Consider the following 5,983-nt stretch of genomic DNA (forward strand, 5'->3'; position numbering starts at 1 on the left):
CCACGGTCTACCTATCTGTACTGTCTGCCCAAGTCCAATTCAATATATTGTTCACTGCCCAATTGCGACTACTGAACAAACGCAGATGAAGTTCTTAGAATCCGGTTTCGCCGCAATTACTACTGACCGTCCGTTGGTGAATTAGACTGCACGTTGCCTGTCAGATAGGGCACCTAGATTGTGCGTTTAGGCTAAGTAACCCATTCCTTGCTTTGAGATCACGGCCTTAGCACAGGATCGCACAATGTTCTCGAGGAGGTAGCCCTGGTGTGCTCCTGTCAGTCTTGGTGATGATGGCGATGGTGAGGGCAATCGGCAAGTGCTTGTTCGTTGAAATCAGATTTCGAAAACGCTTTCCCCGGAACAAACACCGAATGCTTTGAACGGAAAAGTTCCACCATATCAGTGAAGCCATGTTCTTTGGTACGCTGCATTCAGCTTCATCTATTCACCCATTTTCCTAGCATAGTATGATTTAATCGGATAGTTCTAAACAATTTTTGCTTCATCTGGTTTTTGGTCTGTTCTGACGAACTTGGCACTTTATTCAGGTGGGGAACTTGCCAATTTGCGTTCGCTTCCGTTTGGGATAAAAATCGGAAACCACGACTGATTTAAAAGCATGATGGGTGTTGATTGCTAGTAATGCATGAGCTCGGAAAACGGACCGGGGTAAGACACGCAATTCAAACAAGGGGAATTCCGCTAATGGGGTCTGCTGGCGGGTAATTTTGACAGGTGCCCGATTTCTCACAGCCCCAGCGAAGCTCTTAACTTCCACAATACAAGCAACTCTATCTTATTTGTCAGAGACTTTCGGATATTCGGAGTGCCTTAATCCTTTCATTCGAAAAAAGGACCGCCAGACACAGGCTTCAATCAGTGAAGACGAATCTACGTAGTTGGCCTGACGGGATGACTGCAAAAGCTGTTTGGCAACCGGTGGTTTACCTTCCACCTATCGGCCCTCAAACTATCCAGATGGCATAACCGGGGGTTGAGATCAGCTGCACACTGCGCTGCGTCTGTTCTGGTAACGCGACAGCCTTGGAAACTACAGCAGAACTCACATATTACAGTATGTGCAAAGAGAGAACATGATGAGGTCTCATGGAGAGCACGCTCCAATGTGCTCGGTAAGAAACATTTTACGTGGCTGCCGTGTAGACATTATGAGGTGTACGGTTTTTTACTACTATCCTAGGGAATGTCTGGTGCGATTTTTCAAACAGAAGTTGATTTTACGGTCGAGTTCAACCAAGGAATACATCAGCCAAGTGAAAAAAGAAGTACGTATGGGTGCTTCTTCAGCATACCGGAAATCATTCGGAAAATGGCTCCGAGCGTTCAATGTGTTCCCACAGTAATTAGCACGGCTAACCCTTTTCAAAGATTTTGACAATCGATTGAGTACGGGTCTGTCTGAATACGGATCTGTCATCATATCTTAATTTTGGGATGTTTCTGAGATGGTTCGGCAATCAGCCGCAACCGGTGTGTGCGTGCGTGTGTGTTAGTTCAGTATGCGTGTATGCGTGATTGTGCGCAGCTCAGCTGAGTGGTGCCTTTGTTTAGTACATCGCTGTCTCTGATGCGTCAGTGTTGAAATTCCTGTTTGACCCGTGGCCATTACATCTACTAATGTGTGAAGTAAGTTTAAGCTGGATAGACAGCATGCTGAATCCACCCTTATGGTCGGCACATTTCGATTATGTCGTACTCTGGTGATTCAGCGCACATCCGTCCCAAGATTAAAGTGACCCCTGGGTGGAGTATACATGTGCGACTCCATGAGCACCACTCAGTCAGTGCAACCCACGTACCTGAGTCCAGCCCTCAAATAAACTTCAATGGTAAACCCATTGTGTCACTCTACCAAAGTAGTTGTGCAATGCTGCTAGTTATATTGGCTCAATTTGTCGACCCAATTGAGCGGTTTAATTTTCAAAGTTTTAACGAAATAGACAGAGGACATAACTTTTATGACGGAGTTACGGAACGTCGATTTCGTGCAGTGATTCCAACTGAGACCTAGGTACCTTCGACCTAATGTTCACCACATGTTAGTCAGTCCTCAGCAAAATTACGATAGATGCTATTTTCTCCCTGACTCTGGTTCTCTTGCATGGTGAAAACGATTGGGATATCGTTTTCATTTTACAAAAACCGTTCAAATAACGAGGGGGAAATGAATTGTTAATATGGGGCACCGTACCAATAAGGTGACCATTAAAATAAAACCATTTCAGTGATTCTGGCTCTACCTAAAGACCGCTCGCAAACGATGGTTTGATGTAATACTGAATCCATCTGGTGGAACCTGGAAATAATCGTATGTCTATTCAACCGACACCGACTACGCATCCGCGATTCGTGTATCCTCAAGAAAAACACCTCCGCGCTGCGAATGTAACCAGCAATCGATCACTGACAAGTCCAATGTGGCCAGCGGACACAGGCGATCTTGAAAAAAGTATGGTCTTGTTTGAAACAAAGTTGAGTACGTATAAAGTTGAATTTTCCCGACTTGTAGCTAGCTGAAGGAGATTTGGTGTTTTGGACGGCGGGACACTGAATGCAGTTTCAACTCCGAAATGATGAACCTGAGATTCAGCTGGGTTCCAGGTAGGTCACTCTCGAAACCGAATTCCGTCAAGTGCATATGCTCTTTTAACCAGAGATCGAAGCCGTGAACACTCGCACTTGTATGGACCATCAGTTTGACTGACGCGACGCGGTAAAGCTGCGAGTTTCTTGACGCATGCGTATACTGGGGGTGTGCGCCTATTCTATTCCTAAATCTAAGGGTTACTGTTTGATAACATCTCCCGCGAAAGATATATTGGTAGCTTGCGTGATGACTTTTTCCTCAGTTATTTTTGGCGTCGATTCCAGAGGTGTTGTCACCATAAAATTTGAACCCGCTCGTCCAGTGTCGAATTGGAACTGCGACTTTCTCTTCGTCTACATGTGAGGTGGAAGGTCCACAGACGGACGGGATAACATCAACCCTGTATGAAAGATTTGACTTGACCACATGACGGTTTAGACAAAGCGTCCAAGTATATTCTCGAAAAAAAATTGTTGAACCACGCTTGCGTAAGTGATGAGATCAATGGGGCCAATAACAGTGGACTAGTAGCGAATGGTTGATTGACTTTGCTCCACATAAATGAGATGTTGCATGGCTGTCTTCTCAGGACTCCTTGAGAATTCTGGGAATATTCTTGCGAAAAATTCTGCAAAGCACACTGGAATAGTTTGCGTCTTCTGTGTACTGCGTAAAAACGCTTAGCGACAGTGCTCTTTCAAATCAGTGATGCATAAGAATTCACCCTGATACCCTCCGTGAAACAATGTGTAGTGAACGTTCCTGACACGTGCTACAATAGACAATCGTTGATTAGGTGAAAGATCTCTGCAGCCGAGTTGAAACTGTCTCGGTCACGCTGGTATTGTTGAGTGGTTGGATGCGTGGCCCAACAGACACTGGAAACTAACACCGTCCCCTCCGTCCTCTTATGAGTCATCAGGCAGTGTCTCTATAAAGTTCGGTCTCGATCTGCACCTGTTTTTTCAAACTCAATCTCTTTGATGAGCCGTGTCTGCCTCTTGGCTAAGGAATACTATTCAGAAGAGCTGGAAACCGAAATACTTTATCGAAGGTATCCTTGTTCATTGTCACTATTCCTCTGGATATAAGGAGAGAAATCGTGGCTAAACGCTGATTGCTGACAGCGCACGTTTAATGATAACCAACGTTGGATCTTTGTTTGTCTTGATTCAACCAACGTGTGAGTTTGAAATTCTATAGGAGAATTCCGTAGTGTTAGCAATTACGGTGAAGACGATCTGTGCACATGCGGTAGCCCTTAACATGGAATTCAAACAGTTGGTGCACAAATGGTGGCAGAATATTTACATAATCGGCCGAAATAATTTGACCTGAAAAAAACGTTTTTTTCAAAGCTAACTATCCTCAAGCGCATCGAATTGAAATCGAGTAACATGTACCTTGATATACTGATTCCTGGATGGAATCCCACTCGAGGTGTTGTTTAGGTGCAAAGATCAAATCAACACAAGTGAAGTAAGTAGGAAACCTCTCGCGATTTCCCTCGATTCCTTCGCTGTTAAGCCCTAAAAACTAAAAGCTGTGAGATTATGGGATTGACATCGCAATATCTTGACCAAGCGTGTTGATTACTTTTGCTGGCGAGTGGCAGTATTCAGTTTCATACTTTAGGAGAGGGAGCTCCGTAGCTCTCCAAGGATATGAGAAGCTTATATTCAAAAGTGTAAAGGGCTTAACATCTCCCCGAGACTTTCATCTGCAACTGATTTTGCTTGCACCGAACTCATTTCTCGGCTTGCAAACCTGTACGAATGTCTCGAGTGGCAACTTTGTCGATAAGGGCATTCTGAAAAATTCGGCGAACTCCAGAACATTCGCTATACAGGTTCACCTATAGAAGGGTAAATATGTAAATCACTTTCTCTTATAATTGGTTCAAAGACCAGCTGAGCTCTGGTGCCCGAACCCCTTCAATCTGCATCAGAATCGTCATTTCTTCAATCTGCATCAGAATCGCCATTTTACAGGAGTGTCTTTTTCGCCGTACTGAGTCCTAAAAGTACTTTCCAATTTGCTACTGACATTTCACACATCCCCAAAAGCTCGAGTAACCGATACGCAGGTCTTTTACCCACTAATATGGCTTCTTATACCAGAAAAGGTCAGAAACATCGGTCATTCAGACTAATTTCCATTAGAATTGCACATTACCTGGTATTTCGAATCAGAAAATCAAATTTTCGGATCATTCTGTTGACATAATTGGACAAAATAGCGAAGCTTATCCACAGAAAAACCAGCTGGTTTTGTCTTTCTCCGGTGGCCGAGAATCTTCTCTTTATGGGTGGTCGAAAAACACACTGTCCATTTTCAAGCTACTGAACAACATCCCGTGTAGGTGTGTTACTGCTGACCTGACCAAGATCTCAAAAATCTCAAAAGTGTGACAGCCTGAAAATTTTGGGTAAAATCTTCCACACCACGTTGTTTATAATGCGTGCCAGATGGTTACTGTGCATACATTTGCGGAACAGAAGAGAGAATAATCTATGAGAGAGAAAACTTCTGGCCGTAACTATGTTGATGCGAGTTACGATTTCTAGTTCGCATCAATAAATACGCACTGTTCTGGCAGACTTGACGCTCGACAAACAAGTACTGAAAATGGGTTGTCCCCTGTTTTGTCATTTAGTTGCCATTAATTAGTAAATGGAAGGAAGCACCATTAATATGGAATCAAGGGTCATGGATGAAAAATGAACAAGCAGTGCCCTCATCTGCATCGGAGACATTCACGTCATTGTCCCGTACGCGCCAGTGTAGCGACTATCAGACTAACGCCTACGATTAAAATAAATAAACTTGTTTTCGGAAATATGAAGTGATCTGTGTGATAGCGTTGAATACAATGGACGCTCAGAGTTGGTAGTGGATTTCAATCAGATTCTGAAATTTTGCCACGCGTGAGCAGCGAGTTTGGATGAGTCGAGCCAGCCACGGACTAGATGTCAATCAAGACCGGTTCGTTGGTCACCACGCCCAGTTTTTTAATCGTTGCGGACTTACAGAACGCAAGTTCGAAGAATGAATATCCCGAAGGTACAAAAAGTAACCAAATTTCCGGACAGACTAATTACGCAATCTGAATCAACAATATCAACAAAGCGAAACCAGTCTGCATTTCAACTTCAGCAATTGGGTCATATACATTCAGGAACTAATGTATACAATTTTCTACATGATAGAGCCTAATCTATACATGGATACAGGCGCACCCTGATTCTGTCTACCACACTGGACTCGCTCGGCGAGTAGACCATATTCATTTAAGGTTGTGGTAACGAAATTTTTGAGGTATTGACTTGCTCGGATTCGCAAATTACACACTGTCTGGATTTTGCGATAGAC

Source organism: Opisthorchis viverrini, assembly GCF_000715545.1.
Source record: "Opisthorchis viverrini unplaced genomic scaffold opera_v5_565, whole genome shotgun sequence".
Taxonomy (NCBI): domain Eukaryota; kingdom Metazoa; phylum Platyhelminthes; class Trematoda; order Opisthorchiida; family Opisthorchiidae; genus Opisthorchis; species Opisthorchis viverrini.